General features: G+C 32.9%; 2 long non-coding RNA genes across 2 annotated transcripts; one reads left to right on the plus strand and one right to left on the minus strand.

Moving 5' to 3' along the window:
* Positions 1-1,414: 1,414 nt before the first annotated feature.
* Positions 1,415-22,824, plus strand: LOC143057675 (uncharacterized). The gene is made up of 5 exons (XR_012972785.1): positions 1,415-1,543; positions 4,766-4,784; positions 11,101-11,171; positions 19,222-19,337; positions 22,686-22,824. It is a non-coding gene; the product is annotated as an uncharacterized LOC143057675 (long non-coding RNA).
* On the minus strand, positions 2,047-10,793 carry LOC143057676 (uncharacterized). The gene is made up of 3 exons (XR_012972786.1): positions 10,473-10,793; positions 3,327-3,472; positions 2,047-2,433 (listed from the first exon to the last, which is right to left on the minus strand). It is a non-coding gene; the product is annotated as an uncharacterized LOC143057676 (long non-coding RNA).
* Positions 22,825-27,161: the final 4,337 nt, after the last annotated feature.

The raw sequence follows: 27,161 nt of genomic DNA on the forward strand, positions 1-27,161 counted from the left end.
TGTGTTAGTTCCTGAATTGAATGCGCAGCCTTTTTAGCTCTGGACAGCTGGCCCAATGGGCCAAGTGAGCTTTTCTCATCACTTGGGGTCTGTATTCTGTCGCCATCAGTTAACTTTTACAAAAATCTTCGTCTATGAAACTACTGGAACAAATGTAACTAAATAAACTTGGCCACAATCATCATTTGGGATCTTAAAATTTGTTCTATGACACGGCCAACCAACCGAGATGGCCACCATGGCTAAGAATAGAACATAGGGGTAAAATACAAATTTTGGCTTATATCTCCGAAACCAAACATGAAGAGCAAATCTGCTGGTAAAATTATTTATCAGATGGTCAAGATTTATCTGCCCTGAAATTTTCAGACAAATCTGACAGTCTGTTGTTGGGTATTGCCCCTGAATTGGTAACTTTAAGGAAATTTTGCAGTTTTTGGTTATTATCTTGAATATTATTATAGATAAGAGTTAAACTGTAAACAGCAATAATGTTCAGCAAAGTAAGCGCTTTGACCAAAATGGTCAATTGACCCCTTAAGGAGTTATTGTCCTTTATAGTAAATTTTTAACAAATTTTAGTTAACTTTTGTAATCTTACAAAAAACTTCTCCTCTAAAACTACTGAGACAAAAGGGAGACATAGCCATCCTACATTCCGTTGGCGTAAGCAGCGGTGTCCACAAATATTCACTAATGGTTCAAGTTTCTGAAATCTTAATAACTTTCTTAAACTATCCTGGATTTCTACCAACTTGGACAGAAGCTTGTTTATGATTATAAGATAGTATATTTAAAAACATTTATTAGATTCACAAACCATCTTGTGATTTTACCAAACTAGGACAGAAGCTTCTTTAACAATCAAAAGATATTATCTAAAGGAAAATTTAAATAATTTAATTTATTCCCCATTTTTGTTGAGCCTGCGACTAACAGCAAAAGTACTGCGAGACACTGGGTTCCGCGGAACCCTTACAATTTTTATTAATTTTAAATGGTTTTAAAGGTTGAAGCAAAAACTACACAGTCCATACATTTGTTGTTTTTATAGTGATTAAGATGATAACACAATGTTGACTGCTGTACCCCTATTTTTTACATTTTTACCTATTGTGTCTGTTTGTTTTGTTCACGCATCGGTGACATTTTGATGGAATTTGATGCGACTGTCATACAAGTGAGAGGTTTAGCTAGCTATAAAACCAGGTTCAATCCACCATTTTCTACATAAGAAAATGCCTGTACCAAGTCAGGAATATGACATTCATTTGATGTGTTTGAACTTTTGATTTTGCCATTTGATTGAGCCAGACTTTCCTTTTTGAATTTTCCTTGGAGTTCAGTATTTTTATGATTTTACTTTTTTCCATACACAATGTGCTGTACTAAGGTCAACCAATGCATTTGCATGCTAATACAATAACAAAAAAATTATTCTGTTCTTAAATTTGTTTCACATGCTTTTATAAAATTATATTGTAGAGTGTTAAAGGAGAAGTAACTTCTAGCAACATACTAGGTTTTGCAAGTTACCATCATGGTAAGCTATACATTTCTTATTATTTTTTTATAGCTTTGCCATATAGTAAACTTGTGTACTTAATTATTTTGATACTGAAATACTAATAATAAGATGATGATTTTGTATATAGTATATAGATGTATATTTGTTTCAGTTATCAGTAAAGTATATATAGTATGATTGACACCTATCCAGAAGACCAAATGATGTAGAACATTAGCAACTATCAGGTCACCGTATGGCCTTCAATAATGAATAAAGACCATGATTATTATTATACCTGCATAGATATATAGCTATTAAAAGCCTGACAATGAGAAATGTAAAAAAATTGAAACTAGAAAACTAAATTCCTGATTTATGTACAAAACAATTAACAAACAAAAAATATGCTACACCGCAATAATAAAAGACAACGCTACATTGAAGACCTGTTGGTGACCTTCTGCTGTTGTTTTTTTCTATGGTCGGGTTGTTGTCTCTTTGGCACATTCCCCATTTCCATTCTCAATTTTAACCATTGAATTACTGGACAGTGTAGAAGATTTCAGTGTGGAGTCATAGAAATCTACTTGTCATTTTTGTCAGTATATTTCTGTGTGTCACACGGAAGTATGATGTAAATAACAAGTTATTTATAATGATGAAAGCATTAAGTGTCGCCAACTTTTTGGACATTCACTGAGTCTCCTGATTTTGGACATACAGAATATTATGGCCAATAACATTTTGTTATTGTAATGTTTTTAACATAATCATAACCACTGCCTATTATCAAATCCATTTTTAATGCAGTTCCCATGCTTGAACAAGAGTATGCAAACCAAGCACTTCGCTCAATGAAATAATAACATTTCAGATTTTAAGTCAACTTTCTGATGAAAACAAATTTATATGGCCTGTTCTATCTGAAAAAGATATTATACATTATGTTAAGTATACTACTTTTGGTACAAATTATGTAGAGAACATCATATGGCTTTTTCAATATCGCATCCGTATCAACCCGAGACACCAATATAATCCCAAGATCTCTGCTCAAAGGGATTATATTGGTTGAGGGTTGATATGATATGTGATATTGAAAAAGCCATATCATATACACTTTTATATTCATATACCTCAAGTAGATGTGTTTTATGTATCATGACATCATACAGATAAGGAGGTTTGAAATGATGTCATACAGATTAGGGATTTGATAAAGGTGACTGCAATCGATGACGTGACGTCATACAGATTAAAGGTGTGATAAAGCTTTTGCAACCGTGTCGATATCAATATCATCACGGGTGGCTGATACAGCACGCTTGCCATTGATTGTATTACACATACCATTTATCTGTATTTACTACTAAGTATATAATAAATCAAATTATAGAAAAGTCTAACTCGAAATAACTTCTTGAACATCATGACTTTGTATCTGTCTCCATTTTTTTCTAGTATTTGCCCAAGATACTTTAAAATTGCTCCCTATTTTTATACTTACTGTATCATTTGCTTTTGCAGATGCTAATTTTCATAAGGGCTGTTCCGAAAATAAATGTATCGCGGCGGTGGGAGGGGGGGAGGGGTTGATGTCGGAAGGCACTTTTTATTTGACCCCACCATGCGTAATTTTTAATAAGATATTTCCTTTAAGTGTTTTCTTGAAATAACCACCGCCCATCAAATTTTGATTAAAGTCTCTTCCGACCCCCCCCCCCCCCCATCAATTAATTCCCTAAAAAGCCTCAAGCTGAACTATTCAATAAAATTATTAAAAAAGTACACCAAAATACAGAAGAAAAGATGTTACCTTGGAATATCTATATTTAGTACACAGACGCTGTTCCAAATCTTATTGTCGAGCCTTCGCCTTTAGTCAATAAAGCGAGACATAGTGATCCTACATTCTGTTGGCGTCAGCGTCGTCATCAGCGGCAGCGTCCACAAATATTCACTCTGTGGTTAAGGTTTTGAAATTTTAATAGCTTTCTTAAACTATCCTGGATTTGTACCAACCTTGGACAGAAGCATGTTTCTAATCATAAGATAGTATCCAGAAGTAAATTAGGTAAAAAAATTCCATTTTTCCCGTATTTTACTTAGAAATGGACTTAAATAAAATTTTGAAAGGAAATGGGGAATGTGTCAAAGCAACAACAACCCGACCAATAGAGCAGACAACTTTTGGTTTAAGAATCTTAAAACATTTTTAAGATTCTTAAACTATACTGGATTTTTACCAAACTTGGACAGAAGCTTCTGATAATCAAAAGATAGAATCAAGAGGAATAATTTTATTGATTTTTTTCATCATTTTTGTTGAGTGTGTGATTAACAGCAAAAGTAGGCTAGACACTGGGTTCCGCAGACCCTTACAAAGGAGTAGGTTCAGTAAGATACTATTTTGGCCCAAAAATATAACAGTTTTGCAAAATTGTGAAAATGTAATCTTTTAGATATTTATTGGAAAGTAAAATGTTTCTGCTACACAAATATGGGCTGTTTTTGACAATACAATGCACATATATCGGGTACTAACATCATTTAGTCATGCTAAATTACTGAAATCTTCACAATTTTAGCATTTTAGTTAAATTGATAGTGGCCGCATTCGTGTTCATTCATAATTTTGAAACGCAAGTTGCATTTGATGATAATACATAGCATATATGAAGGTTGAGGATGAACACGGATGCGGCCACTTTCATTTTTGACAAAAACCATCTGAAAGGTGACGGTTTTTTTGCATATTTGATAGATTTTTCATATTTAAGCTTGAATCGGAGGGTTTTTAATGACTTAATCAGTTAAAATCTGTCACTTAAACTAACTGAATCAATTTAAATAGACACTTAAGTGTTTAAAAAGTGTCCAAAATCTTTCGTTAGATGAACCTGAAATTTGAGGCCAAAATCGGTCCTTACCTGACCTTCTCCTTTTATTATCTTCTTGTGATTTTTGCCTTTGTGAATTTAATGATTTATCAAAGAGGATTTTCTATGCTTTTAGCCAATGAGAAAACAGAAAACTTATAGTCATATAATAATACTGTATATATTCCTTATGGAATGAATTGTATAGAATATTTCAAGTGTTCCAACAGGTACAGATATTAGGACATAATTAATGTTTATGACAAAGTTTCAAGTGTAATTTCAGTTAGGCGGAACAATTATACGTTGACTGAGGACCAGTCTCCCTCTCATATTGGTTTCATGGTATTAATTTAAATTCAATCTTCTATTTTAGGAAAAGGCTTAAAAACAAAGTAAGTGACATAAAATGAAAAAGCTATATAGAGCTAGACATATAAATATCTATGATTGATTGTGATGTACGCACCTTTAAAATATTTTAGTGTACAAAAGTATTGATAAATAAAACAGTGTGATAAACGAAAAGCAAAGGGAACTTCCCCCTTTTTAGCTCACCTGGCCTAAAAGGCCATGTGAGCTTTTCTCATCACTTGGCGTCCGTCGTCGTCGTCGTCTGTCGTCGTTAACAATTTTTCAAACATCTTCTCCTCTGAAACTACTGAATAGATTTGGATGAAACTTAGCATGATTGTTCCTTAGATTATCCTGCACAAAGTGTGTGCTTCGATTTTTGATCCGTTCAAAAACATGGCCGCCGTTACTTAAAATAGAACATAGGGGTCAAATGCAGTTTTTGGCTTATATCTCAAAAACGGAAGCATTTAGAGCAAATCTGACATGGGGTAAAAATGTTCATTAGGTCAAGATCTATCAGCCCTGAAATTTTCAGATGAATCAAACAAACCATTGTTGGGTTGCTGCCACTTAATTGGTAATTTTAAGGAAATTTTGCAGTTTTTGGTCATTATCTTGAATATTATTATAGATAAAGATAAACTGTAAACAGCAAAAATGATCAGCAAAGTAAGATCTACAAATAAGTTAATATGACCAAAATTGTCAATTGACCCCTTAAGGGGTTATTGTCCTTTAATGACAATTTTTCACAATTTGTTCATCACATTTGCTAACTAAAAAATCTTCTCCTCTGAAACTACTGAATGGATTTGGATGAAACTTAGCATGATTGTTCCTTAGATTATCCTGCACAAAGTGTGTGCTTCGATTTTTGATCCGTCCAAAAACATGGCCGCTGTTACTTAAAATAGAACATAGGGGTCAAATGCAGTTTTTGGCTTATATCTCAAAAACGGAAGCATTTAGAGCAAATCTGACATGGGGTGAAAATGTTCGTTAGGTCAAGATCTATCAGCCCTGAAATTTTCAGATGAATCAAACAAACCATTGTTGGGTTGCTGCCACTTAATTGGTAATTTTAAGGAAATTTTGCAGTTTTTGGTCATTATCTTGAATATTATTATAGATAAAGATAAACTGTAAACAGCAAAAATGATCAGCAAAGTAAGATCTACAAATAAGTTAATATGACCAAAATTGTCAATTGACCCCTTAAGGGGTTATTGTCCTTTAATGACAATTTTTCACAATTTGTTCATCACATTTGCTAACTAAAAAATCTTCTCCTCTGAAACTACTGAATGGATTTGGATGAAACTTAGCATGATTGTTCCTTAGATTATCCTGCACAAAGTGTGTGCTTCGATTTTGATCCGTCTAAAACTACTAAACCAAATTCAACCAAACTTCAACTGAATGATCAGTAGGGTGTATAAAATAAAGTTTGTGCTTTATTTTTTATTTTGTCAAAAAACATGGCCGTCATGGCTTAAAATAGAACACAGGGTAAAATGCAGTTTTTGGCTTATATCTCAAAAACTCCAGCATTTCGAGCAAATAAGACAAGAAGTTAAAGTGTTTATTAGGTCAAGGTTAACCTGTCCTGAAATTTTCAGCCGAATTGGGTAACTGGTTTTTCAGGTATAATGCCCCTGAATTGATGATTTTAAAGAAATTTTGCAGTTTTTATACGACCGCAAAAATTTTAATTTTTTGGTTGTATATTGCTATCACGTTGGCGTCGTCGTCTGCGTCGTCGTCGTCGTCCGAATACTTTTAGTTTTCACACTCTAACTTAAGTAAAAGTGAATAGAAATCAATGAAATTTTAACACAAGGTTTATGACCACAAAAGGAAGGTTGGGATTGATTTTGGGAGTTTTGGTCCCAATATTTTAGGAATTAGGGGCCAAAAAGGGCCCAAATAAGCATTTTCTTGGTTTTCGCACTATAACTTTAGTTTAAGTGAATAGAAATCTATGAAATTTTGACACAAGGTTTATGACCACAAAAGGACGGTTGGGATTGATTTTGGGATTTTTGGTTCCAACAGTTTAGGAATTAAGGGCCAAAAAAGGGCCCAAATAAGCATTATTCTTGGTTTTCGCACAATAACTTTAGTATAAGTTAATAGAAATCAATGAAATTTAAACACAAGGTTTATGACCACAAAAGGAAGGTTGAGATTGATTTTTGGAGTTGAGGTCACAACAGTTTATGAATTAGGGGCCAAAAAGGGGCCCAAATAAGCATTATTTTTGGTTTTCGCACAATAACTATAGTATAAGTAAATAGAAATCTATGAAATTTAAACACAAGGTTTATGACCATAAAAGGAAGGTTGGGTTTGATTTTGGGAGTTTTGGTCCCAACAGTTTAGGAATAAGGGGCCCAAAAGGTCCAAAATTGAACTTTGTGAGATTTCATCAAAAATTGAATAATTGGGGTTCTTTGATATGCCGAATCTAACTATGTATGTATATTCTTAATTTTTGGTCCCATTTTCAAATTGGTCTACATTAAGGTCCAAAGGGTCCAAAATTAAACTTAGTTTGATTTTAACAAAAATTGAATCTTTGGGGTTCTTTGATATGCTGAATTTAAAAATGTACTTAGATTTTTGTCGAGCCTGCAACTTTTGTTGCAGAAAGCTCGACATAGGGATAGTGATCCGGCGGCGGCGGCGTTAGCTCACTTCTTAAAAGCTTTATATTTTAGAAGGTGGAAGACCTGGATGCTTCATACTTTGTATATATAGATGCTTCATGTTACGAAGTTTCTATCAGTCACATGTCCAATGTCCTTGACCTCATTTTCATGGTTCAGTGACCACTTGAAAAAAAAGTTCAAATTTTTTGTAATGTTGAATTCTCTCTTATTATAAGTAATAGGATAACTATATTAGATATATGCGTACCTTGCAAGGTCCTCATGTCTGTCAGACAGTTTTTACTTGACCTCGACCTCATTTCATGGATCAGTGAACAAGGTTAAGTTTTGGTGGTCAAGTCCGTATCTCAGATACTATAAGCAATAGGGCTAGTATATTCGGTGTATGGAAGGACTGTAAGGTGTACATGTCCAACTGGCAGGTGTCATCTGACCTTGACCTCATTTTCATGGTTCAGTGGTTATAGTTAAATTTTTGTGTTTTGGTCTGTTTTTCTCATACTTTATGCAATAGGTCTACTATATTTGTTGTATGGAATGATTGTAAGGTGTACATGTCTAGCGGGCAGATGTCATGTGACCTTGCCCTCATTTTCATGGTTCAGTGGTCAAAGTTAAGTTTTTGAGTTTTGGTCTTTTTATCTAATACTATATGCCATAGGTCAACAATATTTGATGTATGGAAATATTTTATGATCTTTATGTCAGTCGCGCAGGTTTTATTTGACCTTGACCTCATTTTCATGGTTCATTGCACAGTGTTAAGTTTTTGTGTTTTGGTCTATTTTTCTTAAACTATAAGTAATGGGTCAATTATATATGTTGTATAAAAGCATTGTTAGCTCTACATGTCTGCCTGGCATGGTTCATCTGATCTTGACCTCATTTTCAAGGTTCATTGGTCTTTGTTTAGTTATCTTGGTTAATGTTAAGTTTATGTGACAGTTGTAATAAAGCTTAGCTTTATACTTAGGACTATCAACATAATATCAATGATTAGTATAGAAGGCGAGACATTTCAGCGTGTGCACTCTTGTTAATTATTGGCCTAGTTTTCAAGTTGGTCCAAATGGGGGTCCAAAATTAAACTTTGTTTGATTTCATCAAAAATTGAATAAATGGGTTCTTTGATATGCCAAATCTAACTGTGTAGGTAGATTCTTAATTTTTGGTCCAGTTTTCAAATTGGTCTACATTAAGGTCCAAAGGGTCCAAAATTAAACTAAGTTTGATTTTAACAAAAATTAAATTCTTGGGCTTATTTGATATGCTTTATCTAAACATGTACTTTGATTTTTGATTATGGGCCCAGTTTTCAAGTTGGTCCAAATCAGGATTCCATATCAAGTATTGTGCAATAGTAAGAAATTTTCAATTGCACAGTATTGCACAATAGCAAGAAATATCTAATTGCACAATATTGTGCAATAGCAATTAATTTTCAATTGGAGTTATCTTTCTTTGTATAGAATAGTAGTTGATAATATATGTTGGAAATTTGCCAGACATGACTATGATGTCATTTTCTATTTTTATTTGCCAATAACTTTATGTAATTAACTTCATTGGAAATTTGCCAATATAAAATGTTGCTGATGAAGCTTTTTTTCCTTATCTTATCTAAAATGTTTTTAGATAATGTATGTTGGACATTTGCCAGACATGACTATGATGTCATTTTCTATTTTTATTTGCCAATAACTTTATGTAAATAACTTCATTGGAAATTTGCCAATATTAAATGTTGCTGATGAAGGTTTTTTTTATTGTTTTATACAATAAACAATGTATATTCACTTTTACTACCAACCAATCTTTACCATTCAGTGATAACAAGCACTTTATTTTACATTTTAATATTTTATGATGTATTTAAAAGAGTAGTTATTGTTGCAAACTCCATTAGAAATTTGAATTGATTTCAGTTTTGGAAAAAGGGAAACAGGGATGTGAAAAGAAAAATGGGGGGGGGTTAAATTTTTCTCATTTCAGATTTCATAAATAAAAAGAAAATTTCTTCAACCATTTTTTTTAGAGGATTAATATTCAACAGCATAGTGAATTGCTCAAAGGCAAAAAAAATTTTTTAAGTTCATTAGACCACATTCATTCTGTGTCAGAAACCTATGCTGTGTCGACTATTTAATTTTAGATTTAAATAAGTTTGAAGAAGAAATCTTTAATTGATTTGTAAAATCTTGACATTTGTTTTGTGTAAAAAAAACCATGTAATGTCAAAAATTTTATCACAATCCAAATTCATAGCTGTATCACGCTTGAATGTTTTGTCCATACTTGCCCCAACTGTTCAGGGTTCGACCTCTGCGGTCGTATAAAGCTGCGCCCTGCGGAGCACCTGGTTTAAATTATTGGTTATTATCTTGAATATTATTATAGATACAGATAAACTGTTAATAGCAAAAATTGTTAAGCAAAGTAAGATCTACAAATAAGTCAATTTGACCAAAATTGTCAATTGACCCCTTAAGGAGTTATTGCCCTTTAAAGACTTTTTTCACAATTTGTTCATCATGTTGACTTACTTTAAAAAATCTTCTCCTTTGAAACTGCTGTATCAATTTCAGCCAAACTTAGGCTAAATGAGTTTCAGAGTATCTAGTATAAATTTTATATTTCATTTCCTTGTATGTCAGAAACATAGCTCCTATGGCTAAAATAGAACATAGGAGAAATTTTTTTTTTTTTTGCTTTTGAAGAAAATAGGACGATTCAAAGAACATTTAAATAAATTGAAAAGCCAAAATAATCATTGATGAGAGATTTAACCAAAAAAAATAAGGTGAGCGATTCAGGCTCTTGAGAGCCTCTTGTTATTACTTTGCTTTAATATTATTAGTTTTTTTCTCTATTTTTATTTGTCAAACTTTATTGACTAGGACTAGGAATGTCAGTTTTCCTTTCAAAGGTGGTTTTCTCCAGGCACTCTGGCTTCCTCCACCAATAAAAACTGGCTGCCATGAAATAGCCTAAATGTGGTGCTTAAAAGTGGCGTAAAACACCAAAAATCAAAATCAAATCAAACTTTATACTCACTTGTATATTTTTGGTTATCTTACAAAATTACTCTTTTTCTTGCGCCCACCGGAAGCGTTAAGTATTGGTCAAGTTTGACAGTTCAACATAGAACGTAGATAAAGTGTATTTATTAATAGCTTGTCTAAATTCTGTCGAACCTTCTTCTTTTTCTCTTGATCTTTACACCTTTTATAGGGTAACCATACTTTCGTATGTCAAACAGTTCCACCACCAAAAAATGAACAAAAGTAATGAAAATTATCAATCATTAAACACAACAACATTATTTACACTATTTACATAAGATACTTTAAAGTTTTTATGACTTTAAACTTGCGGTCTTTTTTACATAGGAAGTTTACAGTTTTTAAGACTTTTTACTTTGGGCAGTTTAGATTATTTTGTTCAACTGATACATAACTTAAAAAAATTTAAAGATTAAATAAAATATTTTCTTTTTAAAACCATTTCTAATAATAATTTAGATTACAAAATGAGTTAAGACAAAAGACAAAAGACATTTATTTTATAAGAAAGAAAAAAACAGGACCAATGATCCTGCATTTTGTATTATGATTTAGGTAGATGTGTCTTTTTTTAGTTTTGTTATTTATTTTATTGTAATTAATTCTGTTTTATATTACAGGTTTTTTGAGCCAGAAGTGAGTGGGAAAATTGTCCCATTGTACCCCCTGTTAAAAGATTTTTTTAATCTAAGTAAGTTAGTTTTAGTATTAGTTAAACTTTTTATGCCCCACCTATGATATGATCAAGATTTCTTTTTACCCCAATTTCACGGTTACCTTATCATAGAAAATGATAGTGCAATTTCAGGTTAAAGTTTTTGGTCAAGGTAGTTTTTGATGGAGTTAAAGTCCAATCAACTTGAAACTTAGTGTTATGTTACCATCGTTAGAGGCCAATTGAATTAATCCATATCAGTAATACATGTTTATAATTTATTATAAAACTACATTAGGTGGCAGGTACCAGTTTTGGTGTACCAGAACATGTGTCCCACGCAGAAATTTTGTTATAGTTAAGTATTGAGGTATATAATTTCATCATGTGGACTGAAAAAATAAATGAATGTAAATTCTAGGCTATTGTACTACACAAGTAAGTAGTTGCATACACAGGTTGGGGATTTCCTTCACATATAGGTCCAATCAGATGTCAAAATTGTGGTCTCCTCACTTGACGGCATCCAATCAAAGTGGGGGAAAAATTCAGTTTTATGTAAACAAAAATATCTTGAGATTTTGATGGTAAGGATAGGTTCGGATAAGGCTCTAATTCACTGAATATCCTTTCTCTCTTGAATTTTGGCTAAAATTCTTGTCGGCTTTTAGCAGGATTTTGCAGGTGAGGATTAGATTGGTATCAGAGCATCACATTTTTTGCCTTATTTGCAATGCATTTATAAATTTTAAAATCTCCATGCTGGACAGACACCCAAATTTAAAGGTTTTCTATATATTTACATAAGCACGCACACATCTTAGTTCCTTGAAACCATACATTTTATTTGTATATAAGCTTGAATGAATTTTCAAGAAAATAAAATCATAAATCCATGAAATTCTAAAGATTTATTGTAAAATAACTGGTTTCTGCCACCTTAAGCCTAAACATGATTTTAACATATCACAAAATGTGCCTTTGTAAGAGTTCTACAGGTGTGTGGTATTATATTTCTTTTATTCACAGTCAATGTATAGGTCTGTTTGCAAGCAAATAGTTTTTACATGGATTTTAAGAATTATCAAATATCAAGACAGATAACTCTGTATCCCAATACAAACAATGACATTCAATTAATTAGTTTTAAAATGATTATGTTCACCAAACAATGATTTTATATCATAAAATATATAGAAAGAGCAATTACAAAGAGAGAAAAAAGTAAAATAAGCCTCAGCATAGTACAAGAACAAGCTGATTATACTGTATATTACCTGTTATAATGATTTATTTCATATGATATGGACATTTTCTTATTTATTTACTTTTTAACTATGAATATATTAATTCTTCTTTTTTTATAGGTCTACTACACAGTTGATACTATAGGACAGGCTATAGAAATAAGAAAACTGGTCTCTCTCATCATCAATAGTGTGGCAATTCTAAAATTTCAACATGCGGCCTACACAGCTAGCTCATGTGGAGAAGAGATATGAGACTGATTGCGAATAAATGTACACTTAGTTTAGTGCATCATGGATCTACAAAGTGAAACATATGTACCAAAAATATTAGTTTATTCATAACTAAGCCTTTTTCAGCACTGCATTCAACAGAACAATGATAGTGACAAGAATTGAGACTATTTAATACCTCAAACAATGGGAAAATACTTCTTGAGATCAGTTGTAAGTGGTTTTATATCATGCATGAAACAATAAACTTAAGTAGTTTTAAATACTGTTGGATAATTCATACACTGTACCAGAAAACTCACACAATAAAATTTATTAAATATGAACACAATCATTTTTTTCTAATTTTTTTGCATTCAAAGCAGTATGACGGCAAAAGACGCAAATAATGCTTTAATAAATTTGGTCTTACAAAGCCTACTAATGTTTTCTTTTGTGCTGTAACCATATAAAATGCATGTATTTTTAATGGTAAATGACTAAAGAACTCAATCAGACTAAAAAAATGGAAATATATTGTTTTCAATGACTGGTTAAAGGTGGCAGGTACCAGTTTTGGTGTACCAGAACATGTGTCCCACGCAGAAATTTTGTTATAGTTAAGTATTGAGGTATATAATTTCATCATGTGGACTGAAAAAATAAATGAATGTAAATTCTAGGCTATTGTACTACACAAGTAAGTAGTTGCATACACAGGTTGGGGATTTCCTTCACATATAGCAGTCATTCCCAAAAAATGGGTACAATTACAAAATTTCAGTGTCGCCGGCAAATAACCACAAAATGCAAGCTTAACATATGTCACAGATAATCTTTTTCGTGTTCTAAGTGATTAATATGTATACCAAAATAAAATTATATTCTTTTGTGATGTATATCGTAAATATATTTGTGTGATTTTCTATTCAATATACGGAAATCACACGAATTCCGAATGTCGCCAAGAAAAACTCCAAATATCGGTGTGAATTAAAATACTTTATTTCATCTAAATCATGATTATATTTGCTTTTTTATTTGACACTATATATTGATTTTGATCCACAAAAATATTTTAGAATCAAAAGTTATAATATACACTTTGATTTACCCATTAAACCAATGTCGCCGATAAACGTATAACCTACCGTAACGTATCTTTAGGTACAGTCAAAACATATTTATATGATTGGAAATCATGCCCAAAGTGACTTTAAGCAAAGTTGATACATCAAATTTTAAAATCCTGCCTTTAACTTTTATTGCAATGAAACGAAAAATTAAAAAAAATCTTCTCTTTCTCTTTTTTTCGATTGTCGCATATAAGAATCCAACCTACGTAACGCGTATTTTGGAACGCACTAACCAAGAACAAATCAAAATGATGATTATTTCATTGAAAGCACCCATAAAGCTTCTCAATAATCAGTTTTGAGAAAGCAACTCAACAATATTGTTACATATTTCCATGTATAATGTAAATAAAACTAACCTCCGTTTAAATAACCTCCGTGACGCAGTTATTTACAGTTAAGTTGTGAGACTTTTTTTATCAGTATCAGCGGCTGCCGACACTGCCGAAAGTCATTTTTGTAGCAGACATCATTTATTATAAAGGAAACAGACAAACAAAATACAGATTTTGAGAAAAAAAATGTTGTTTTGAGAAAGGTATGTTAACTTGTTTTTTCCCTATTATGTGAGCAACATTATAACGTTTAATAAACGTTATATAGCCATTTTCTTAGATTTGAAATAGTCTACAACACAACTTGTGTAATTACGACGACAATCATAACTTTAACAGCGGTTTATGGCAAACATTTTCAAGATTATTTAGGACTCATCAATGTAACGGAGGTTATGCAAATAAAAAAAATCTAAAGATGCATGTAAACACGATCATACCAACTGAAATTCTTGTACATTGTTATAGATACCAAATCAGTTCATCAATTATCACTAATAAAAATCAAAAGGTGATGTCAATCATAGACGACATCATTGATTTACGTTACGGAGGATAGAAATTTAAGGAAAACAGTTTTTTTTTTCTCTAACAGGACTTTACTCTTTTTAGATAACGATTTACTAAGAAAAATGTTCAATTCTGTTGTCTTGTTTGTCATTTAATTCCAATATTTACATTCATTTATATGTTTGCTGTTGGTAAGAACTGGAATTGTCCGTTATGGAGGTTTTAAATGTCGTTACGGAGGATAGAAATTTTCGAAATGAAACTATTTTGACTCCAAAACTTCATAGTTGAGTATAATACATACATTATGGTGTGAAGGAAGATGACATTATCTGTATAGAGCTAATAAAATTAAGTTGAACAGTATTCGGTTTAGGTAAAACATATTTTTGAGTGAAAGTTCATGAATCGTTACGGAGATTTTGACAAGAACAAGTCCATTTGACTAAAAGAAACATATAACTTGATAGAAAACAGTTTTTTAGTTTGTAATGTCAATAAATTGTTTAGAAAAGCTAGCATTAAAGAGTTAAGTGTTACTATGTATCAGCATTCAGATACTGGTTTGATATCAACCTCCGTAACAAAGATGGGGGTGTGGACTAATACAGGCATAAAAAATACATACAAGTGATTCAAAACATAAATAATAGGGTTTTTCCTGTAAAGCTGTATTATGAAACTAAAATATTATACAGCATAACATTTCATTAGTTTAAATTTATTACTAAATAAGTTGTGAAAACTACTTATTTGAATTATTTTTTAAACACTATATTAATTCAGACCTTAAAATTGGTATTTGCTTTCAATATATACAGAATAATACGTATAAATCAGTTTGCTATGGTGGTAAATGTAATCCATTTCACATGAGCCTGGATTTAAATCTTGTGTTTTTCTCTAATGCAATTTTTAAGATGACTTTATACAACACTAACCTCCGATACGTTCATACTTACCTTGTCTTACAAAAAATGCTAAAACTAGAAAACAACTAAAATGGTGTAAGTAAAAATTAAAAAAATGACAGACTAGATATAGACACAAAAGAAAACAACACTCTCTCTCTGCTCAGTTGAAATTTATTTTTTAACAGTGTCTACATTTGAATTGTACCCATTTTTTGGGAATGACTGATAGGTCCAATCAGATGTCAAAATTGTGGTCTCCTCACTTGACGGCATCCAATCAAAGTGGGGGAAAAATTCAGTTTTATGTAAACAAAAATATCTTGAGATTTTGATGGTAAGGATAGGTTCGGATAAGGCTCTAATTCACTGAATATCCTTTCTCTCTTGAATTTTGGCTAAAATTCTTGTCGGCTTTTAGCAGGATTTTGCAGGTGAGGATTAGATTGGTATCAGAGCATCACATTTTTTGCCTTATTTGCAATGCATTTATAAATTTTAAAATCTCCATGCTGGACAGACACCCAAATTTAAAGGTTTTCTATATATTTACATAAGCACGCACACATCTTAGTTCCTTGAAACCATACATTTTATTTGTATATAAGCTTGAATGAATTTTCAAGAAAATAAAATCATAAATCCATGAAATTCTAAAGATTTATTGTAAAATAACTGGTTTCTGCCACCTTATATAGAACTGCCCATGCTATAAAACCCCAGTGTGTTATATATAGATAAAGTCAATGAACTTTAAGCACGTGTAACTGTTCAATTGTCAATCAAGATAAGATAGGCGGAGTCTCTATATTTTGAAAATTTTACTTTGCCATGGTATTTTGACCCCCTGCGGTACTTTTAATCCCCTACTCTAGACCTTTAATTAAAAAAAAATCTGGCAATTTTAACTCTTCTATGTAGTTAGAATACACCGACAAGTAGTTTGTATGTATTAAACTTGCTGGAAAAGATATTTTGAAAATTTTACTTTTCCATGGTATTTTGACCCCCTGCGGTATATTGAACCCCCTACTCTAGACCTTTAATTTCTAACAATCTGGCAATTCTAACTCTTTAATGTAATTAGAATACACCAATTAGTAGTTTGTATGTATTTAACTTGCTGGAAAAGATATTTTGAAAATTTTACTTTGCCATGGTATTTTGACCCCCTCCCCCTTTTTTACCATGGAAAATCAAAACTACCCTATATATATATATATATTTATATATATACATATGTTATAATTACAAATAATTAAAGCATTTAAGCTACATATGGTCTAGTTATAATGTGTCAATAAGTGTTTTGAATGACATTTTGTTGGTAAAGACTTCAGAGCACTTATATACCAAGCAAAGATATTTCTTTTAATTAAGCATAGAAAATGTACCTCCCCTCCTTGTATGAATGATTTTTTAATGTATGGTAAGCTTTAGAATAATGTATAATGTTCTAATAATCATCTAGGATGAAAAAAACAGGGGGTTCAATTTACCATGGGGGTTCAATTTTCCATACAGGGGGGTTCAATTTACCATAGCGGTATTTTGACCCCAGGGACAATTTACCATGGGGTTCAAAAATACCATATGACACCAGCCAACCAACCAAGATGGCCGCCATGGCAAAAAATAGAACATAGGGGTAAAATGCAGTTTTTGGCTTATAACTCAAAAACCAAAGCATTTAGATCCAATCTAACTGTGGTTAAATTGTTTATTAGGTCAAGATCTATCTGCCCTGAAATTTTCAGATGGATCGGACAACCCGTTGTTAGGTTGCTGCCCCTGAATTGGTAATTTTAAGGAAATTTTGCAGTTTTTTGTTATTATCTTGAATATTATTATAGATAGAGATAAACTGTAAACAGCAATAATGTACAGCAAAGTAAGACCTAAAAATAAGTCAACATGACCAAAATGGTCAATTGACCCCCTAAGGAGTTATTTTTTTTCCTTTATAGTCAATTTTTAACAATTTTTATAAATTTGTAAATTTTACTTACATTTTCCACTGAAACTACTGGGCCAAGTTCATAATAGATAGAGAAAAATGTAAGCAGCAAGAATGTTCAGTAAAGTAAGATGTACAAACACATCACCATCACCAAAACACAATTATTTCATGAATCTATCTGTGTCTTTTGTTTAATATTCACATAGAGACCAAGGTGAGTGACACAGGCTCTTTAGAGCCTCTAGTTTTACCTAAATAAGGCTGTTAGTTTTCTCGTTTGAATTGTTTACATTGTCTTATCGGGGCCTTTTATAGCTGACTATGTGCAGTATGGGCTTTGCTCATTGTTGAAGGCCGTACGGTGACCTATAGTTGTTAATGTCTGTGTCATTTTGGTATTTTGTGGATAGTTGTCTCATTGGCAATCATACCACATCTTCTTTTTTATATTGGCCACTATTTTCATCAGGGTAAAATTTAGTTTTAAAAATGTGTTCTGTTACGTTGCCTTTCAACCAGCATGCTGACATGGCTAAGAATATAACATAGGGGGAAAATGCAGTTTTTGATTTTTATGCCCCACCTACGATAGTAGAGAGGCATTATATTTTCTGGTCTGTGCCTCCGTTCGTCCGTTCGCTTCAGGTTAAAGTTTTTGGTCAAGGTAGTTTTTGAAGAAGTTGAAGTCTAATCAACTTGAAACTTAGTACACTTGTTCCCTATGATATGATCTTTCTAATTTTAATTCCAAATTAAAGTTTTGACCCCAATTTCACGGTCCACTGAACATAGAAAATGATAGTGCGAGTGGGGCATCCGTGTACTTGGGACACATTCTTGTTATCTCTGAAACTTAAGCAAAAAGTATGAATGTTGCATTATTGTTTCATGCATCAATTGTAAATAAAAAATATCAGGTGAGTGACACAGGCTCCTTGGAGACTCTAGTTAGGTTTTTGTCGAGCCTACAACTTTTGTTGCAGAAAGTTTAACATAGATATAGTGATCCAGCAGCGGCAGCTACGGCAGTGGCAGCAGCATTAGCTAACTTATTGAAAGCTTTATATTTTAGAAGGTGGAAGATGCTTCATACTTTGTATATAGATGCATCATGCTACGAAGTTTCTGTCAGTCACATGTCCAATGTCCTTGACCTAATTTATATGGTTCAGTGACTACTTGAAAAAAAGTTAAGATTTTTTTAAATGGTAAATTCTCTCTTATGATAAGTAATAGGATAACTATAATTGGTATGTGTGTACCTTGCAAGGTCCTGATGACTGTCAGACAGTTTTCACTTGACTTCAACCTCATTTCATGGATCAGTGAACAAGTTTTGGTAGTCAAGTCCATATCTCAGATACTATAAGCAATAGGTCTAGTATATTCAGTATGTGGATGGACTGTAAGGTGTACATGTCCAACTGGCAGGTGTCATCTGACCTTAACCTCATTTTCATGGTTCAGTGGTTATAGTTAAGTTTTTTTTCAAACTATAAGCAATAGATCAAGTAAATTTGTTGTATGGAAGAATTGTTAGCTGTACACGTCTGCCTGTCATAGTTCATCTGACCTTGACCTCAATTTTATGGGTCATTAGTCATTGTTTAGTTTTCTTGGTAAATGTTAGGTTTATGTGACAGTTTTAATAAAGTGTTATATTTAGGACTGCCAACATGATATCAATAATTAGTAAAGAAGGCGTAACATTTCAGAGTGTGCACTCTTGTTATATTTTCATAACTGTATTTTACATTCCTTCAACTCTTTGTAGATAACAACAGTCCAAATAATGAAATTGATAGACACCTGAACAACAATTGCCAAGAGTCTAGGAATGGTCCTCAGTCAGAGCAACTGTTAAACACTCATGTGCCTACTCCTGAACAGGTAAATAAACCAATATTCAGGGTCTATGGGGTCCTTTACAGGAAACACTGAACAGATAAATAAACCAATATTCAGGGTCTATGGGGTCCTTTACAGGAAACACTGAACAGGTAAATAATATCAATATTCAGGGTCTATGGGGTCCAGTACAGGAAACACTGAACAGGAAAATGAACCAATATTCAGGGTCTATGGGGTCCAGTACAGGAAACACTGAACAGGAAAATGAACCAATATTCAGGGTCTATGGGGTCCAGTACAGGAGACAAGGAAAAGGTAATAATATCAATATTCAGGGTCTATGGGGTTCAGTACAGGAAACACTGAACAGGTAAATAATATCAATATTCAGGGTCTATGGGGTCCAGTTCAGGAAACACTGAACAGGTAAATAAACCAATATTCAGGGTCTATGGGGTCCAGTACAGGAAACACTGAACAGGAAAATGAACCAATATTCAGGGTCTATGGGGTCCAGTACAGGAGACAAGGAAAAGGTAATAATATCAATATTCAGGGTCTATGGGGTCCAGTACAGGAAACACTGAACAGGAAAATGAACCAATATTCAGGGTCTATGGGGTCCAGTACAGGAGACAAGGAAAAGGTAATAATATCAATATTCAGGGTCTATGGGGTCCAGTACAGGAAACACTGAACAGGTAAATAATATCAATATTCAGGGTCAATGGGGTCCAGTTCAGGAAACACTGAACAGGTAAATAAACCAATATTTAGGGTCTATGGGGTTCAGCACAGGAGACGTGAAACAGGTAAATAAAACCTCCAATTAATAAGATGTACTCAAAATAAACAACTTTACAGTATTAAGTCCAAGTACATGTATTCTGAATCATTATTTGGTATTTCCCATATAAATTAAACAAAACACCTGCCTGTTTTATATATAGACGTTGTCTATGTTTTTTATTATGCAAGTTTTACCCTTGTTTGTCTGTACATCCCATAGCTGTGTTCCTTACTCTAACTTCAGTTTGCCTTAACCAAATGCTATGAAACTTATGGGCAATGCTCATTACAAAATACTGATCAAGTTTGAATTTTAGTGGTGTCACTGTAATGGTTCTAGAGTTATGTCCCTTTACAAATGGAAAAATTGTTTAATTTTTCATTTCTGTTCTCTAACTTTAGTTTGCCTCAACCAAATGCTATGAAACTTACACACAATGTTCAATACCACAAAATACAGATCAAGTACTTATTTGGGTAGCAACCCTTTTATTGTTCTTTAGTTATGTCCCTTTATTACTTTCTATGATATGCAAGTGGGGCATCATCTGTGTTCCATTACAGGACTCATTCCCTATTTATTTAGTTAACACAACAAGTGTGGACACAGATGAGTGTGGATAGTATGTTTGGATGTTTGACAGTGTCTTATGACAAAAGGAGTTCTATGTTTTTCCTTTATGGTGTTATTTTTTTGTCTATCTGATGAGTTAAGCCTTTTTTAACTGATTTTTATAGTTTGTTCTTATGTTGTAGGGGTCCCAGGTTAGGGGGAGGCTTGGGATCCCACTAACATGTTTAACACTGCCACATTATTTTTGTATGTGCCTGTCCCAAGTCAGGAGCCTGTAATTCAGTGGTTGTCGTTTGTTTATGTGTTACATATTTGTTTTTCGTTCATTTTTAACCGGATTTTTGTGACAAAAATGTCGGTTATTGATTTGGGGATGTACGGCGGGCGGGCGGGCGGGCGGTCGGGCAGTCGGGCGGGCGGGCGGGCGGGCGGGCGGCAATAAAATGTTGTCCGTGCATTAACTCTTGAACCGTTCAACCAAAGCTTTTAAAATTTTAATATGTTATTACTGACAACTATTCGAAGGTCAAGTTCAATAATGGCGATTTTGACTTTTACCGTTCAGGAGTTATGGTTCTTGAAAGATTGAAAAATGGAGTTGTCCGTGCATTTACGCATGAACTGTTCTACCAAAGCTTCCCAAATTTTAATATGTTGTTACTTATGAAAGAATGGAGGTCAAGTTCAATAATGACGAATTTGACTTTTACCGTTCAGGAGTTATGGTTCTTGAAAGATTGAAAAATGGAGTTTCCAGTCGTGTCCGTGCATTTATGCATGAACTGTTCTACCAAAGCTTCCGAAATTTTAATATGCTGTTACTGATGACAAAATGGAGGTCAAGTTCAATAATGACGATTTTGACTTTTACCCTTCAGGAGTTATGGTTCTTGAAAGATTGAAAAATGGTGTTTCCTGTCGTGTCCGTGCATTTTCTCATGAACCATTCAACCAAAGCTTTTGAAATTTTAATATGTTGTTACGGATGACAAAATAGAGGTCAAGTTCAATAATGACGATTTTGACTTTTACCGTTCAGGAGTTATGGTTCTTGAAAGATCGTAAAATGGCGTTTCCATTCAGGTTGTTGCATTTACTCATGAACCATTCAATCTAAGCTTTTCAAATTTTTATATGTTGATACTGATGACAAAATGGAGGTCAAATCTGATATTGACGATTTTCACTTTCACCATTCATCAGTAATGGTTCTTGTGATATTGCCAGGACACAAATAAATGTTAATAAATCCGGTTTGCTGTCGTTGTGACAGCCTCTTGTTTTTACATAAATGAGGCCATTAGTTTTCTCGCTTGAATTGTTTTACATTGTCTTATCGGGGCCTTTTATAGCTGACTATATATGCGGTATGGGCTTTGCTCATTATTGAAGGCCGTACAGTGACCTATAACTGTTAATGTTTGTGTCATTTTGGTCTTTTGTGGATAGTTGTCTCATTGGCAATCATACCACATCTTCTTTTTTATATTATTAACTGTGTTGCACGGTGACAACCAACCTGAGCATTAGAACTGTTATTTATTTAATATTTTTTTTATGTTCATGACAGGCATGGAGGAGACAGTAATAACACTAGTTACAAAATGATTATGATAGAATATGTTCTACATCTTTGTATCTAGGAGAGCAACACATAATAGATTAATTTTTTCACACGTTTTTTTTCTATATGGGAGATGATATCTAGATTTGAGAACATGACATAAGGAGCCTGTAACTCGGTGATTGTCGTTTATTTATGTGTAACATATAAGTTTTTTGTTTAATTTTTTTTTAACATAAATAAGGCCATTAGTTTTCTCGTTTGAATTGTTTTATATTGTCATTTCGGTGCCTTTTATAGCTGATTATGCGGTATTGGCTTTACCTATTGTTTATTAGTTAACACAATAATCTTGCACATACACGAAGGAATTCCATGAATAATGAATGTGCTACATCATATCTTACCAATACTGACAAAAAATCTGAAAATCTGACTGTATTCTTTATGTTACTTATAGGGAACAGGTGCAAACAAAAATTCGTGTCCTGGACCAAATATGATGTCTAACATGATGCAAGCCAATGAACCACTTCCAGAGATGTGTGGACCACCACTACTTTTGTCAACACAATTATCCACTCCTGATGTACCAATTGTCAAAGGTTTGTTTTTACATGTTTAATACAATTTACATTATCTTGACTAGTTAGCAACTCCTGGCAGACCAATTGTCAAAAGTTTGTTTTTACATGTTAATACATTTTGAAATATCTTGATTAGTTGGCAACTCCTGGTAGACCTATTGTCAAAAGTTTGTTTTTATATGCCCGTTTACAGGACTTTATAATGTATATCGTTGTCTGTCCGTCTGTTGTCAACATATCAGCCATTTACTCCAAAAATGCTTTAACCAATTTGAATAAAACTTTATTGAATTGTTTGTATCTATTGTGTGTGAGCTACCTTTTGTTTTGTTTTTTATAAATTTTTGTTTTTATGATTTTGAGTTATTAGGTTTTATCGTCGAGCCTGCAACTTTTGTTGCAGAAACCTCGACATAGGGATAGTGATCTGGCGGCTACGGCGGCAGCGATGGCGGTGTTAGCTAATTTCTTAAGCTTTATATATACGAAGGTGGAAGACCTGTATGCTTCATACTTTGTATATGGATGTTACAAAGTTTCCGTCAGTCACATGTCCAATGTCCTTGACCTCATTTTCATGGTTCAGTGACTACTTGAAAAAAAGTTAGGATTTTTTGAAATGTTAAATTCTCTCTTATTATAAGCAATAGGATAACTATATTTGGTATGTGGTACTCATGCCTGTCAGACAGTTTTCACTTGACCTCGACCTCATTTCATGGATCAGTGAACAAGGTTAAGTTTTGGTGGTCAAGTCCATATCTCAGATACTTTAAGCAATAGGTCTAGTATATTCGGTGTATGGAAGGACATATCCAACTGGCAGTTGACCTCATTTTCATGGTTCAGTGGTTATAGTTAAGTTTTTGTGTTTTGGTCTGTTTCTCTTATACTGTATGCAATAGGTCTACTATATTTGGTGTATGGAATGATTGAAAGGTCTACATGTCTAGCTGTCAGGTGTAATCGGACCTTGACCTCATTTTCATGGTTCAGTAGTCAAAGTAAATTTTTTGAGTTTTGGCCTTTTTTTTCTACTACTAATTGCAATAGGTCAACTATATTTGGTGTATGGAAATATTTTATGATCTATTTGTCAGTCGTGCAGGTTTTATTTGACCTTGACCGCATTTTCACAGTTAATTGCTCAGTGTAAAGTTTTTGTGTTTTGGTCTGTTTTTCTTAAAACTATAAGCAATAGGTCAACTATATTTGTTGTTTGGAAGAATTGTTAGCTGTACATGTACATGTGTCATGGTGTGTTTTTTTGGCTAATGTTTGTGTTAGTGTTATTTTGGAATAAAAAACGTGTTTTTTTGTTGTTTTTTGGTTTTTTTTTTTGTTGTTTTTTTTATATAGATTAGACGGTTGGTTTTCCTGTTTGAATGGTTTTACCTTGCGTTTTAGCTATGCCTATCAGAACATCAAGTCTAGCACTATCTAAGGGGAGCTAACATGTATGTGCTGGAACCAAGGGACAGGGGGTCAATCTATCGCTAGACTTGATGTTCTGATAGGCATAGCTAAAACGCAAGGAAGGTTTTCATGTTATTTATAACAGTGCTCTGGAGTGGACCTTGGTTACACATGCCTGCCTTGCATGGTTCATCTTACCTTGACCTCATTTTCATGTTTCTTTGGTCAATGTTTAGTTTTCTGTTTTAAGTTTATGTGACAGTTTTAATAAAGCTTTATATTTAGGACTATCAACATAATATCAATGATTAGTAAAGAAGGCGAGACATTTCAGCGTGTGTATTTTTGTTAGGTTTTAAGGTTGTTATAATTTAAATGTAGGACTCATTTGCATAAGTTGAAGTACCAGTTATTAATCTTTAAATGAGGACAATAGACTAGTGGTTAATCTAATTTGTATTGATGTAATTTACTTTCATTGAAAACGAATTACTAGATCTTATTTTCACATTGTTCCAACTTATTTTTTTTTCAGAAACTCCACAGAATGATACCGATATCGATGAGACTATGGTCAAGGTGCCATATGAAGAGGACAGAGGAGGAAATAAAGGTTCTATTATTATTGATATAATGACTAACAAGAAAACATATATACACTAGCAGTTTTAGTCATTACAACTCATAACCGGATATGCCCCGAGGACATAGTTATTTCATAGTGCATTTCATTTAGACAATAAATTTAATTTAAAAAAAATCACACTTGCTCTATCTCAAAGAGAATTTTACAGTGTAGTGTACTACTATTGGGACACAAAATATCAAAATAATAGAAAAGTGTATCAGTTCTAACCCAAATATTGACAATTCTGTGTTAAAGTGGTCTAAAATTCAGTTTGACAGCTTCAGACATACTTATTTTTGACCCTTTTTAACAAGACCTAATCATTCTTAACATAAAGATTCAGCACCTAAATTTTTTTAACATTTAATTTCATCCCCTTACTTAATATTATTGCATGAAATATCAAGAAATAAATTGGGAAAGTGTAAGATAAAAAATTTGCAAGTTATACACTGTTTACACACTAGGGACTATATTTGTAAAGGACAATAACTGTGTCCTTGGCCCATATTGTACTGTGTGATGAGCAGATGCCAGTAATGAGATACACACAGCTCATACTTGACAATTTCATGTGTTGATGCCCATTTTGAAGTTGACCTTGTAAATCTTAAATTGTATATATATGTCTCATATTTCTCTTCATGTATTTTTTATGCCCCATTTATGGGCATTATGTTTTCTGGTCTGTGCATCAATTGGTTCATCCATTCATTCATCCATCCGTCTGTCCTGAGTGCTTCAAGTTAAAGTTTTTGGTCGAGGTAGTTTTTGATGAAATTGAAGTCCAATCAACTTGAAACTTAATACACGTACATGTTCCCTATGATATGATCTTTCTAATTTTAATGCCAAATTAGAGTTTTGACCCCATTTTCACGCTCCACTGAATATAGAAAATAATAGTGCCGATGGGGCATCCGTGTACTACGGACACGTAAAAAGTTTGTGATTAGATCAGTTCAAGGGGACCACTGATGAGAAGTCTATAGCATTTAGTTTGCAGTTATTTTAGCATTAAAACATCACATGGAAATTATTTGACCCTGCACACTCAGTCTATTGACTTTGATACTTAAAAGTTTCAATGTAAAAGTTTGTCAGTTTGGGTAACCACTAGTGGTTATGTCAATATTATTTGTTATGAAGAGGTATAAGTATCTTCTTATTTCCATGGAGCTTATATATTGCTCTGCCTGCTCAGTCATCAGGTGCCAACATTAGTTTGTGAAATTATTTTTTTTAGTTGTGATAAATGCTGCTTCTCTCTAGTAATCCCTTTCAATAATAACTTGACAGAAAATTCATCTAATTGAACAAAAGGTTTGTCTAACATCAAATGCATAGTTTTAACCCCACATACATAATTTTTTATAGAACTGACTGATTTGAACGATCTACTCAAAAATTGGATAAACAAACAGATCGTTTTTAATGAAACAGGACATTCATTTAAATTAAAAAATGTACAAAAAAGCAAAAAGGCTCGCCACTGAACCAATAAATTCTTTTTTGTTCCTACAGCAAAGGCTGATAATGTCGATATCTTTACATCCCTTTCTAGTTCTCTAATTTGTCTATCTGAAAACGTAATTTACCATTCGTGAATAAACTGAAACAACTCATTTGGCACTTCAAATTCTTCTAAATGTACATATTTTGTCTCTTCAAAAAATGTTTTAGCATAATTACTATGTAAATGCCAGCGAGACAACATATCAGCTAAACGATTGTCAACACCTGCAATGTGAACTGCCCTCAACTCAAATTCGTTAATGGCAGCTACAAAACAAATCTCACGCAAGCAAGATTGTAAAAACTGATTCCTTGATTTTCCAGTGTTAATAACTGTTACTGTAACCTGGTTATCACATTTAATTATAATTCTCTTTCCTCTCAATTTAGTTCCCCATAATTTCAGGCATACAACTACTGTTAACATTTCTAATGCATTAATATGAAGCTGATCATTTACAATTAAGCATCAGGGAATTCAACATGAAAAAAGTGTTCTTTGAACATGCCACCACAACCTGTCATGCATGCATCAGAAGAGAATATTTCATCTGGTTTCGACCATTCCTCTATTAACATCATTGATACACCGTTATATAAAGGTAGAAACTTTTTCCACCATTTGATGTCTTTTTTAACAAGTTCAGGCACCTCGCTCTTTTTTACATCTTGATAAATATATCTTAACCAATTAAGTATTCGAGAAATAAACACTCGTCCGGGTCTAACACAACACCCGACAAAATTCAGTTTTCCAACAAGCGATTGAATTTCACGCTTAGAGGCGAAT

The sequence above is a fragment of the Mytilus galloprovincialis genome, chromosome 13 (assembly GCF_965363235.1).
Source record: "Mytilus galloprovincialis chromosome 13, xbMytGall1.hap1.1, whole genome shotgun sequence".
Classification (NCBI taxonomy): domain Eukaryota; kingdom Metazoa; phylum Mollusca; class Bivalvia; order Mytilida; family Mytilidae; genus Mytilus; species Mytilus galloprovincialis.